This window comes from Centropristis striata, chromosome 18 (assembly GCF_030273125.1).
Source record: "Centropristis striata isolate RG_2023a ecotype Rhode Island chromosome 18, C.striata_1.0, whole genome shotgun sequence".
In the NCBI taxonomy this organism is placed as follows: domain Eukaryota; kingdom Metazoa; phylum Chordata; class Actinopteri; order Perciformes; family Serranidae; genus Centropristis; species Centropristis striata.
This window is the reverse complement of record NC_081534.1, coordinates 32,944,366-32,957,783: the sequence shown is the minus strand read 5'-3', so window position 1 is coordinate 32,957,783 and position 13,418 is coordinate 32,944,366. Positions and strand designations below refer to the sequence as shown.

Genomic DNA, 13,418 nt, shown 5'->3' with positions numbered 1-13,418 from the left:
CCTCAACCACAGACAGAGATGATAGTAAACTTATTATTTAAATTATGAATAAAACAGGGATTTATATTCCTTAGTATAAATTATCCTATATATTTATTTATTTATTTATTCTCCTATTACATTTCCCCTTTCATTTACATATTTATTTTTACTGATTTTAGATGTATTTATTTTTTATTTAAATAGATTTTTATTTAATTCATTCATTCATTATTTTCCCTTCGCATTTGACTGAGTATTAACTTTTATAATAATGACATTTTCCCATTATTGGTGTATTTATTTTTATTTATTTTAAATGTATTCATTCATTTATTTATTTATTTATTTATTCATATATTTTTCCCTTTGCATTTGCCCCCTAATTATTTCCCCACACTTAATTATTTCTGTATTATTTTCTCAAGCAATTTCTTTACCCATTTATTTATTTATTTATTTATTTTATTTTATTCATGCATTTGATTTTGGCAGCTTCCCTTCTCCGTACTGAAACATGGATGCCAATAAACTGTTGTGGTAAATTATAAAACAGGGATGTGTTTCATATATATTCCTTCATACTAATTACCCTATTCATTTACTTTTGTTATTAAATTTTCCCTTTTATGTATTTTTTTGTATCGTTTTTTAAATTTAATTATTTATTTTACATTCATTTTAATTTGCCCCCTAATTATTTCCCCAAACTTAAGTATATCTGTATTATTTTTTATTTATTTTTAAATGTATATATTTTAGCATTTATTTTTTATTTAAGTACATTTATTTATGTATTATTTCCGTTTGCATTTCCCCTTCCACTATTTAATTATTTATGTATTATTTTCTCCAGCAATTTCTTGACCCATTTCTTCGTCCATTTATTTTTTCATTTTATTTTATTTATGTTGTTTTTCTTGGCAGCTTCGATCCTCCATACTGAAACTGGTATTGGCACCAATATAGAAAAATACAAACGAAGCTAACATGAGATAAAAGCAGCCTGACTGTTTCATTTCATGCATCTACAACATGATTCATGATTCAGATCTGATCCAAAATATAACGTGTTTCTCCTCAGCCAACACTTCATCCTTACAATGAGTTTCATGGAAATAAAGCTGCTAGTTTTACTGAAATCCTGCTGACAAAAAGACAAACTGAGCTGCAAACTAAACCTCCTTGATGGAGCAAAAAATACAACTTACTCTTTACAAGTTTTCTCATTTATTCCTCAATTAATATTCAAAGTTATCAGTAAAAACCTCATTCTGTTCTATGATCTACATTAACATTTAGTTTTAAACTGTGGGTGTCAGCAGCAGAAAGTTGGTACCAAGGTCCAGAGCTGTAAAACCCTCCAGCAGCTAAAAACAACCACTCCTGACTCATTTGAATATTTAAGAGAAGAGCCGGATTAACAGGGGTCAAAGTCCTGCTGGAGCAGAGCCATAGGAACTAATGAGAAGGAAACTCCTCAGAGGAGAGAGGAAATATGTTTTAACTCATAATAATCATGTTCAGGACTGTATTCAGGGTTCGTAGTGGTCAAATTCAAGCATTTTTCAAGGACTTTCCAGGTGAATTTTCAAGCTTTTCCAGTATCTTCCACCTGTTGGAAGTTGCATGTTTTAGATGAGTTCTTACAGACTAAAAGGGGAGATTTCACTTACACACTTTTAGGAGGAACGGTCTTCATTTCAGACAGGCTACTCATTATTTTTTACATTGAACATGTGATTATTATCAATAGTCTATAGATCAAGGGTCTCAAACTCAAATTACCGGCAGGCCACTGGAGGCAGTATCAGAATGACCAAAAACAGACACAAAATGACTGAAAAAACACTAAATTACATTAAAAAAAAGACACAAAATTACATAAAAAAAAGACAAAATTATTTCAAAAAGACACAAAATTACCAAAAAAGACACAAAAATATTTTTAAAAGACACAAAATTACCAAAAATGACACAAAATCATTTAAAAAACACACAAAATTACCAAAAGAGACTAAAAATGACTGAAAAAACATTAAATTACATAAAAAAGACACGAAATGACAAAAAAAGACACAAAATTATTTTAAAAAAGACACAAAATGACCAAAAGAGACACAAAATGACAGAAAACAAACTAAATTACTTAAAAAAAAGACACAAAATTACCCAAAAAGAGACACAAAATTACAAAAAAAAGACAAAATTACAAAAAAAGACACATAATTATTAAAAAAAAAGACACAAAATTATTAAAAAAGACACACAATTATTAAAAAAAAGACAAAATTATTTAAAAAAGACACACAATTACCAAAATTACCAAAAAAAGACACAAAATTACCAAAAAAGTAATTAAAGGGACCTTCCACACACAACACGGTAAAGTGCCATTCATATAAAACTCACATTAAACTTCCATATCAAGGTGGGGGCCACAAAATATCATCTCTGTAGACTGATATCTAGCTGCAGGCAGAGGAGGAGCTGCCTCCTTTATTCTCAATCCTCCGCTCATTATCTTTATTTTGATCTAAAACTTATTCAGATGAACAAAAGAAACACACAAGACTGAACCACAACTATTCAACATCAGTGCCAGAGAAGTTTTAAAGGTCAGCAGCACGTGATCCTGAAGGCATCAGCAGCGTTTACAGCCTCTGACACCACCTTCATCATCATCATCATCATCATCGTGATGAAGGGTTGGGCTCATTTGCATATTAACATGAGGCGACACGCTGAATCAGTCAGACTCACAACAAGAAGCTCAGATCTGCTGCTGCAGGAGACCAAGCAGAGATTAAAGACGACAAGACCACAAACGTCTGCTGCCAAAAATAAACGATTATAAATAGACACACCTACTGACACAAATACATGTTAATAGAGTTTGTTCATGCTCAAAAGTGAAGCTTTTTGGTCAATATTAGAGAGGAAACTGCAGTATTTATTACTTTATTTATTACTGGTTGTAATGCTGAAGATTAACCGTCTGAACTGTCTTGTTTGAAATGTGTTTTCTTTAAAAGAAAGCCAAAAATAAACCGTTTATCGTAGAAAGAATCTGTAAAAACAGGCTTTATCGTCAGATTTTGAGCTTTCCGACGGTCCTTGAATGGATAATCTGCTGCAAAGGTTTCCGTTATAAAAAGTGACCGAAGTGAAGCTTAAAATGTTGCTATTTGTGTCAGAATCTCTTTATTCTCCATGTGTATTCACTGAGAATCTGTTTACACAGAGCAGAGAGGAGAGGACAGGAGAGGCTGTTTACACAGAGCAGAGAGGAGAGGACAGGAGAGGCTGTTTACACAGAGCAGAGAGGAGAGGACAGGAGAGGCTGTTTACACAGAGCAGAGAGGAGAGGACAGGAGAGGCTGTTTACACAGAGCTGAGAGGAGAGGACAGGAGAGGCTGTTTACACAGAGCAGAGAGGAGAGGACAGGAGAGGCTGTTTACACAGAGCAGAGAGGAGAGGACAGGAGAGGCTGTTTACACAGAGCAGAGAGGAGAGGACAGGAGAGACTGGAAACATGACAATACTTCAATATGTGGCGAAAACTATTTTTTTGGTAATTTTGTACTTTTTTTTATTAGTTATGCATATTTTTTCTGGTCGCTTTCTGTCTTTTTTTGGTAATTTTGTGTTTTTAAAACATTTGTGACACTTGCAAAAGTATTTATATATAAATTCTGTTTCAATCCAATTTTTAAAAAAATGTATAAGAGAAATTCAACTTTTCTTCTGGTTTCTGTTCTTCAAACTGTGTTATTCTGCAGAAAAACTGTTTGAGTTGTTATTGTTGTTGCAGGACTTATAGATTTTTAGAGATTTTATATATTGCAGTGAAACAAGAACACAGAGTAATAAGAATGTAAAAACAGCAAAAACCGTCCTGAAACAGCTGGTTCAGACGGTTCAGAGGGTTCATAATCTCTGAGTTTGTTTCTGTAGAATCCACTGAGCTAAATGTATTTGTACTTTTGGGATTATTGAGCTCTCTGAGCTTCCAAAAGAAAACTATTTGTACAGCATTAAAAACTAATTAGCCCACGTTTAATATTTAAGAGCCCCGAGGTGAGGGAGAGGGTGGAGAGCTGTGTCTGGCTGCAGGTGAACACTTTGTCCTGATAAAGTGTCACTGAACTCAACACTGATACTCTAAACGCTCCGTTAGTGTCAGCTGGAGGCTCCAAGCTGCACATGATGCTCGCTGAGAGACAAGAGGAGGAGGAGGAGGGAGACGGATCATAACGATAAACAGCAGCAGCACTTTGAAACTAAAAAAAAAAGAGCAAAACAGCAAAAATATTTAATGCAAAAGTTAAAGAACTAAAAAATATTTAATGCAAAAGTTAAAATAGCAAAAAAAATGTCATGCAAAAGTTAAAATAGCAAAAAATATTTCATGCAAAAGTTAAAGAAGTAAAAATATTTCATGCAAAAGTTAAAATATTTCATGCAAAAGTTAAAATAGCAAAAAATATTTCATGCAAAAGTTAAAATAGCAAAAAATATTTCATGCAAAAGTTAAAGAAGTAAAAATATTTCTTGCAAAAGTTAAAGAAGTAAAAATATTTAATGCAAAAGTTAAAGAAGTAAAAATATTTCATGCAAAAGTTAAAGAAGTAAAAATATTTCATGCAAAATTTAAAGAAGTAAAAATATTTCATGCAAAAGTTAAAAAAGTAAAAATTATTAATGCAAAATTTAAAGAATCAAAAATATTTCATGCAAAGGTTTTTTTATTCATGCAAAAGTTAAAATAAAAATACTTTATGCAAAAGTTAAAACAGCAAAAATATTTTATGCAGAAGTTAAAGAAAGTAAAAATATTTCATGCAAAAGTTCAAAAATTTCATGCAAAAGTTAAAACAGCAAAATAAACAACTTTTGCATGAAATTTTTTTGCAGTTTAAACTTTTGCATCAAATATTTTTGCTTTTTTTTCACTTTTGCATGAAATATTTTTGCTGTTTGAGACATCGAGCGTACAGACGGCGTCCTCTCAGCAGAGCACCTTTTCCAAGAGGAATAAAGTTGTGTTTGCAGTGAGAAGGTAATCTGACCCAACTACAGGAAACAAATCCTGAAGATGCAAAAGTTTATGTTTGAAAAAGAGTCAGATGTTGAGATGTGAGAGGCAGCAGTGTGTCACAGAGAAGAAGAAGAAGAAGAAGAAGAAGAAGAAGAAGAAGAAGAAGAAGAAGAAGAAGAGATCACATGATGTTTAGAACAAGATTCTCCACTAAAAACCTACAAAATCTGATCACAGAACAAAAACTCTCACCAGCTGAAGAACTTGTGAGTTCACGTGACTGTTTACAGGCCCCACTTCTCCTCTAATCCTGCAGCATGTGTGTGTGTGTGTGTGTGTGTGTGTGTGTGTGTGTGTGTGTAACTCGACACTGTTCATCTCCATCATCAAGCGACAGCAGCCGTGACTAATTCAGCTCTCGTTCCTCTGATACTAAAAACTGACGAGCCGTTCCTCCTTTAACTGATCATCAATATCATCACAAACAACATAAACAACAACAATAAACACAGCCAATCAGAGGCTTGGAGAGAGGGACTCCAGTCTGTGACGTAACAGATGTGAGAGTGTGTGAAAACATCTGGTTTTCTTGACAGATCAACAAAAATTAACCGTTTATCGTGGAAAGAAACTGTAAAAACAGGCGTTATTGTCAGAGTTTGAGCTTTCCGACGGTCCTTGAACGGATCATCAGTTATAAAAAGTGACCAAAACTTGTGTTAAATGTTGATATTAGTGTCAGAATCTCTTTATTCTCCGTGTGTCATTTAAAATAAAGTGTTTACACAGAGCAGAGAGGAGAGGACAGGAGAGGCTGTTTACACAGAGCTGAGAGGAGAGGACAGGAGAGGCTGGAAACATGACAATACTTCAATATGGACAATATGTGGAGAAACTATTTTGGTCATATTACATATTCTTTTCATTTTGTGTCTATATTATTTTATGTTTTTTTGTTGTGTCTTTTTTTTAATTAAGTGTCTTTTTTGGCCAATTTATGCCTTTTTTGAGGGTTTTTTTATATTTGATATCTTCCTTTTTGGTTATTTTGAACCTTTTTTTGTTCATTTTGTGTCTTTATTTGTTCATTTTGTCATTTTTTTTACAACATTTGTGACACTTGTGGGCACTTGGGAGTGTGTTTATACATAAGTTCTATTTTTTTCCAATTTTTTAACTTGCGTTTTTTATTTTATTTTCAGATTTCTCTCATTCTAACTGTGTTATTCTGCACAAAGACTGTTTGAGTTGTTCTGATTGTGCTGCAGGACTTAGAGATTCATAGTTGTTTTTATATATTGAAGTGAAATACAAGAACACAGAGAGGAGAATATAAAAAGAGCAACAAAAAACTGAAACCGGCTACTTTTAGCTACTTAATGTGGTATAATTAAAAGAAAAAAAGCATCATAATTTCAGTTTTCAAGTTCATCTCGTGTGCTCAGTTTGTTAAAAAACACTAATTATACTTTAACTTCCACAAAGAATTAAAACAAGCTCTGCTCTGAAACATCCAGGATGCTTTTCCAGGAATTCCTGGACTGGTTTTCCCAGCTGCTTCCTCCTCTGCATCAAGGTTATAATAGTTTTGGATTTTTCATTAGTTTTAGTTTTAATTTCGTTGTGAATTTTTGTCTTCAAATTCAGTTAGTTTTAGTTTTTATTTTTTGAAAATGCTTAGTTTTAGTTTAGTTTTTATTAGTTTTTCTTTTTTGTTATTTAGTGTCTTTTTTGGGTCAACATACACCGCTTTTTGTTATTTTGAGGGTGTTTTTCATCATTTTACATATTCCTTTTTGGTTATTTTCTGACTTTTTTTGTTCAATTTGTGACTTTTGGGGAATTTTGTGTCTTTGTTTTGTCTTTTTTTTTTTTTTTACAACATTTATGACACTTGTGAAAACAGCCACCTGACGTAAAGAGGAGCGCTACCACGATGAGGAGCGGTCTAACTTTCTGACTCCTGGTCCTCCTCGTGTCTACGCGGAGACGTTAAACGGATGAGGACGCACATAAACAGCTTATCCTCAACCAGACACTTGAACACGGGCCACTACCCAGCATGCCAAGCGCCTCTCTCAGTTCACATCTGCAGCCAAAAGGAGAAGCGAGCATGTTCAGACTTCTTACTAATTACTTTCTGCACCCAGCTCTCGCTCCAGCAGAGCTGCTGTAATGTGAATATATGAGCCATGCAGATAATCCAATAATCATTCAGGATCATTTCCTGGAGAGGACTTTGATCCCCGGTTACAGTAAGTACTATTGTGCCATCGCATAATGTGACTAAATGTCAATACAGGCTCGTAAAAGAAGGATGTGGTGAGCAAAAGTCAAAGTCCTCCTCACAAGTCAGGAGTTACAGAACCTCCACCCAGTCAGACACAAGGACAGAGATACTGAGGGGCAGTTTAGTCAGAATGTCTTAGTTAGAATGACAGAAATCAGGACGAAGTTGAATTTCTTTGCTAAATGATTTTTTTAAAATTTGGATTAAAACAGAATTTATATATATACATTTTTTGCAAGTGTTCCAATGTTGTAAAAAGATACAAAATTGCCAAAAACAGACATAAAATTACGAAAAAAAAACCTTGAAAATAACCAGAAAACAGACACATAATTCACAAAAAAAGACACAATTTGCAAAAAGACAGAAAATTACCCAAAAAAAGACAGAAAATAACCAGAAAATATACACATAACTCACAAAAAATGGTAGAAAATTACCAAAAAAAACGTTTTCTCCACATATTTTACATATTTAAGTATTTTACATTTTTTAAGTGTAAACAGTCTCTCCTGTTTTAACTTCTGCATTAAATATTTTTGCTCTTTTAACTTTTGCATTAAATATTTTTGCTTTTTTGAACTTTTGCATTAAATATTTTTGCTGTTTTAACTTTTGCATTAAATATTTTTCCTGTTCTAATTCTTCCTTGAAATATTTTTGCTGTTTTAACTTTTGCATTTAATTTTTTTTCCTGTTTTAACTTCTGCATTAAATATTTTTGCTGTATTAACTTCTGCATTAAATATTTTAGCCATTTTAACTTCTGCATTAAATATATTTGCTCTTCTAACATGCTCGCCCATGTAGAAATATCAGACCCAATGTAGGACAACAATAAAAGACAACATAATGTGCTTTCAGACAGGTCCGGGGCAGCTTTAGGAGAATAAAACGACCATAATTGTGGTTTTTAAAGCAGCTTGGGCATCAAAACAAGCTCAGGACAAACACAATAAGCACAGAGAGCTCTTATGTAATCATGCAACACACAGATAAAACCCCCAGCAGCACAGAGCTGGGCTCGCTCCTGCATCCTGACCATCCTGACTCCTGAGGATGCCACATTATCTATCTGCTGCCATCACCGCTCAGCCAATAATATCACAATGGACAAACCCAGCAGCCTCAGCTTCTCTTCTTATGCAAAGCATGTCCATTGATTCTTCTTCCCAGGCAGCAGCAGCACTGTGTGTGTTGGTGTATGTGTGTGTGTGTGCAGGCCGCAGCCATGCTTATATTGTGAGATCTGACATATTGGAGCTGCTGTACAACAACACAGCCTCCCGTGTCATGAACGCACCACTGAATCCTCCTCGCAGCTGCCAAAGCCCTTGTCCCTTTTTTTCCAACTCACTCTAATGTAATGAGGCTTGTGCTAAATGCTCGTTATGCTCGATATGTGCCCCCGCTTTATACTGTAGCTGCCTTTGACGCCTGAGCCAAACCCCATTCAAAAAAGTCACGAATTTAGCATCGCGTTGCTTTCTCACACACATACACACACTAGGAACAATGAATCATCACTTTTTCTAATTCGGGAGAGTGTCATCTTCAATTCGGCGTATATATAATCCACATAGCTGGTGTAGTTTTAAAATAATCCAACTTTTAAACAGTGTTTGCCTATGTGCGCTTTCTCGGAATTCACCCGTTCGCAGCAAAGGCAGCGCCGCTGAGTGCAGTGAAAAAGTTGGACCCCTGCTGAAATAAAGGGCTGCCCGGTGGATTTTATATATGCCGAATTTTAAAGTGTCTAATAATGGTTTAAAATATATATATCACAGCGCATTCTTGTTTGATGATGCGGCTGATTTTGCAAAAAAACTTTAAATCGAGCGGAATTCAAAGCGAGTCTGGCGCCGGCTCCTCTCAACAAAGCTTCCAGGCTTTGCTAAAAACAAGACAAATCCTACATAAAATGCAATAATGATAAAAAACAATAATGTCTTTTATTAGCTGATAGACTCTATTAAAGCTGTGTCAGGTGTCTCAGCGGTGCGTGGACCGGGTTTCGAGGCTGCTAACACCGGGGCGCCGCTCCGGGTTTTCCTACCTCGTCTGTGCGTGAAGTCCGGGACTCGATCCTGTGCACACCGGTGTTTGTTTCTTTGGAAGAAAAAGGAAAAAAAGAAATCCTCAATGTCAAAAGGAAAAAGGAAAGGTTGGTGCAACGTCCCAACCAGCAGCAGCAGCAGCAGTAGCAGCCGTGCCGGGTGTCTCCGGATGAAGGTGTCCGCTCCGGGCTCTGGGCTCAACTCTCCCCGCCCCGCAGCCTCCGACTCCCGCAGCAGTCCTGGGAAACCGGCCCCGTGACGTCACGGCCCGGAGAACAGAGCCTCCTCCCTCCAGGGGGCGCTGTCCGGGGATTTATTAGCTCTATTAGTAGATTTATTTATTTAATAATATATATTTATTTACTATGAAGAGTGAAGTGGGGGAAAAAAGGGGGAAAAATAGGACGCATTAACCCTCACATTAATTTTTTTTTTTTACACTTTACACACATTATTTTTATTTATTTTTAAAGGTATGTTGATTGAAACCTCATTCAAAAATGATACAATCATTTGGAATAAATACAAAATGAATAATTACTTTTTCAACACATATTTATATATATATATTTATAATTTAATTTAATTTAATCATTATTATTATTATTATTATTATTATTTAATCTAATTGTAATTGTAATTTAATTGATTTAAATTAATTTTTTTTGTTAGAAATATGTTCTTTTTCTTTAAAATAAATAAATTAAACCGATGATTATTATTATATTTATTTAATAATATTTTATTTATTTTTACCATGAAGAGTGAAGTGGGGAAATAAGGGGAACGCATTAACCCTCATATCAAATTTTTTTTCAACACATTGCACACATTATTTTTTATTAATTTTTAAAAGCATGTTGATTGACACTTCATTCAAAAATAATACAATCATTTGGAATAAATAAGGAATGAATAATTACTCGACACATATTTTTATATACATAATTTAATTTGATCATTATTATTATTATTATTATTATTATTATTACTTTTATTTAATCTAATTGTAATTGTAATTTAATTGATTTAAAAAAAAATTGTTAGAAATATGTTCTTTTTCTTTAAAATAAATAAATTAAACCGATGATCATTATCATATTTATTTAATAATATTTTATTTATTTTTACCATGAAGAGTGAAGTGGAGAAATAAGGGAAAAATAGAACAGAGCCTCCTCCCTCCAGGGGGCGCTGTCCGGGGATTTATTACCTTTATTAGTAGATTTATTTAATTTTATTTATTTTTTTTTACTATGAAGAATGAAGTGGGGAAATAAGGGGAACGCATTAACCCTCATATCAAATTTTTTTTCAACACATTGCACACATTATTTTTTATTTATTTTTAAAAGCATGTTGATTGACACTTCATTCAAAAATAATACAATCATTTGGAATAAATAAAGAATGAATAATTACTCGACACATATTTTTATATATATAATTTAATTTGATCATTATTATTATTATTTTTATTATTATTAGTTTTATTTAATCTAATTGTAATTGTAATTTAATTGATTTAAATTTATTTTTTTAGTTAGAAATATGTTCTTTTTCTTTAAAATAAATAAATTAAACCGATGATTATTATTATATTTATTTAATAATATTTTATTTATTTTTACCATGAAGAGTGAAGTGGAGAAATAAGGGAAAAATAGGATGCATTAACCCTCATATTTAATGTTGATTGAACACTTGACGCACATTTTTTAAAGCATAATAATTATTATTATTATTTAATCTAATTGTAATTGTAATTTAATTGATTTGAATGTATTTTTTTAGTTAGTGAAATATGTTCTTTTTCTTTAAAATAAATAAATTAAACCGAGGATTATTATTATATTTATATAAAAATTCAGCAGTGAAGTGGGAAAAAGGGGAAATATAGGATTCGTTAACCCTTATATTTAATATTGTTTGAACAGATTATTTTATATTTTTTAACCTCATTAAAACAACTCTTGAAATACATAAAAAAAAATGAATCAACACTTTACCAACACAAATATATTTTATAAACATTTTTTAAGTTTGTTATTATTATAAATTTCATTTGAATTTAGTGAAATGTGTTCTTTTTCTTAAAAATAAATTAATTAATTAATTTAACCGATGATTTTATTGTCATTATAATGATATTTATAGAATGATATATTTTATTTACGATAAAATAAAAATCCAGCAGTGAAATGGAAAAAAAGGAAAAAAATAGGATTCATTAACACTCATATAAAACATTTTTGAACATATTACACACATTATTTATATATAATTTAATATTAGTTTTTTTTTTTTATTTAAAGTTAGTGACATAGGTTATTTTCCTTTAAAACAAATGAATAATAAATTCAACTGAGGATTATACTATCATTATTATTATATTTATATCATAATATATTTTATTTACGGTGAATAACAATTTAGCATTAAAGTGGAAAAAAGGGACATTTAGTTTATTTAGTTTTTTTAAAAACACATTACACACAATATTTAATTTTTTTTTAAAGCATGTTGATTAAATCCTCATTCAAAAATAATACAACCATTTGGAATAAATAAACAATGAATCATCACTTTTTCAACAGATATTTATTTTATATATGAATTAATTTTATAATTTTGTTGTTTTTCTATTTCAAATTTAATTCAAATTTAGTGAAATATGTGATTTTTCTTTAAAATAATTGTTTAACTTATTTTTCATGTCAAAGACTTTAATTCTTCCAGATTCAAAAATATAATGATGTGCTGCTTATAATTTATTTATTTATTTATTTATTTGGCCGTCTGATACAAAATAGCTCAAAATAAACTCCAGCTCAACCAACACGGGGTTGATTTTATAGGGTGTAATAAATCTAATGTGTTAAATATAGATGAGTCAGCATTAAATTAATTAGTGTGACAAAAAATATATAATTTAAAGCAATGGGACATTTTTTTTACAGCATTATTAGATTGCTTAATGGCCTTGAATGTTAAATGGCAGTTCATTCTCTGTTAAAATACAAAAATACACATCGTATTTGTGTAAAGTTTGCCCACAACAACAGTAACTAAAAAAAGTAAGATCCATAAAAAACAGTACGTTTGTCAAACATACTGTGGAATTAAAGTAAAAACACTTTAGTTTTTCTACATGTAACCCCTATTCTATGTATTAAAACTGACTGATTCTCCAACACCTATCTCACTATCTGCTTTTCAATAGAAGGAGCCTGAGATCATATGATTCTCAGTAATTAATATTTATATTTTATAACTGCGTTCTTTACCACAACACTTTCACAAAATGTATATGAAATCAGGACACAAACCACTGTACTTAAAATCAGGATTTTATTTACAAAATAATTTGTTAATAATGTAAAAATAAAGAAAATATTTTCTTTTGGTTACAGTTTATAAATTTGATTTCACAGATACAGATTTCCTTTAGAAACACCTTCAGTTCAGCCCAATAACCTTTAAATCAAACATTCAATTTCCAAATTTCATTCAGTTTTCAAATTCAATTTAGTTACCTTTCAGTTCACAAAAACATTTACACCTTTTAAATTGGCTTCAGCAAATACACCCAAAAAATAACCTTGAATTTAATCCCAAACCAAAATTGTCAATACCTTTTATATAGATATCAATGAGTTTTCCTGTGGTACCACACACAGAATACATGTATAAACAAAAAAGCATTTCAGTTTGATCTCATTAAACTTTTGCACATATTAAACAGACATTTCACAATAGCATGTTGGCTAATGAATGGCTTTAACTTCAAATTTCACCAACTGGGCTACATACAGATATATATGTATTATGAATACAGATATTAACTGTTTCTTTTCTGTATTTTTAATGAAATTATGTGTATAATAACCTGTTGTTTCCTCTTATTTTGACAGTATTTATATATATATATATATATATATATATATATATATATATATATATAACACTCTATATATAGAACACTCTCAAACACCAATAAAAGAAAAAAAACAATCAATCAATCAATGAGAATGAAGTTTTACAGAGAAT

The 13,418-nt window shown here is 31.5% G+C and overlaps 1 protein-coding gene across 1 annotated transcript in view; it reads right to left on the bottom strand.

Moving 5' to 3' along the window:
* Positions 1–9,638, bottom strand: part of myo6a (myosin VIa) — a 227,596-nt gene extending 217,958 nt beyond the window's left edge. Inside the window, exon 1 of the mRNA XM_059355862.1 lies at positions 9,368–9,638. The gene's annotated coding sequence lies outside the window, so the exon portion shown is untranslated. The remainder of the gene's footprint in view (positions 1–9,367) is intronic.
* Positions 9,639–13,418: the final 3,780 nt, after the last annotated feature.